Source organism: Triticum dicoccoides, chromosome 4B (assembly GCF_002162155.2).
Source record: "Triticum dicoccoides isolate Atlit2015 ecotype Zavitan chromosome 4B, WEW_v2.0, whole genome shotgun sequence".
NCBI classification, from domain to species: Eukaryota; Viridiplantae; Streptophyta; class Magnoliopsida; order Poales; family Poaceae; genus Triticum; species Triticum dicoccoides.
This window is the reverse complement of record NC_041387.1, coordinates 459,460,715-459,461,525: the sequence shown is the minus strand read 5'-3', so window position 1 is coordinate 459,461,525 and position 811 is coordinate 459,460,715.

Sequence of the window (811 nt, the reverse complement as noted above, 5' to 3'; positions counted from 1 at the left end):
GGAAGTGCGTCCGGACAAAAAAACGATTCCCCCTAACTGCTGGGACCCACTAGCTACATCTTCGCACGCAAGGAAGTGCGTCCGAGCAAAAAAAAAACGATTCAACACCCTGACTGCTGGGACCCACCAGCTACATCTTCGCACGCAAGGAAGTGCCTGACAGTGGGGACCCACCTGGTCGAAGCGTACGTATGTCATTCTGGTCGTGAACGTGTACATACATATATACCGGTGGATGTAGAGGCGCGCACGTGCCATAGTAGAGGCGCGTACGTGTCGTAGTATAGGCGCGCACGTAGCACGTACATGTACGTACAGCGGCCAGTGTGCAAGAAAGAAAATAGGGCCACGCATGTGTACATATGGCCGGGGTCTCGAACGTCTACTCGCGCATACGTACGGCCAGGGCTCGTGTACATGGTTGGGTCGGAACAGAGAAATAGTGTCATCGTCGTGTTGATGGGGAGCCAACCGGCTCGGTCGAAACGGAATGCGTGGTCGTGTTCATCGGGAGGGCTTGGATGGAACATGCGATGGAAACGAGTCCTGGCGTACCGCAGAACGAAGGAAACAGACCTCCTACGTTCGGAACGGGGTCCTGTTGATCGGGAGGGGTCTGGCGTACCGCAAAACAGAGGAAACGGACCTCCTATAGTCGAAACGGGGGTCATGTTGATCGGGAGGGGTGTGGCGTACCGCAAAACGGACGAAACGGACCTCCTACAGTCGAAACGAGGGTCCTATTGATCGGAGGGGTGTGGCGTACCGCAAAAAGGAGGAAACGGACCTCCTACAGTCGAAACGTGGGTCC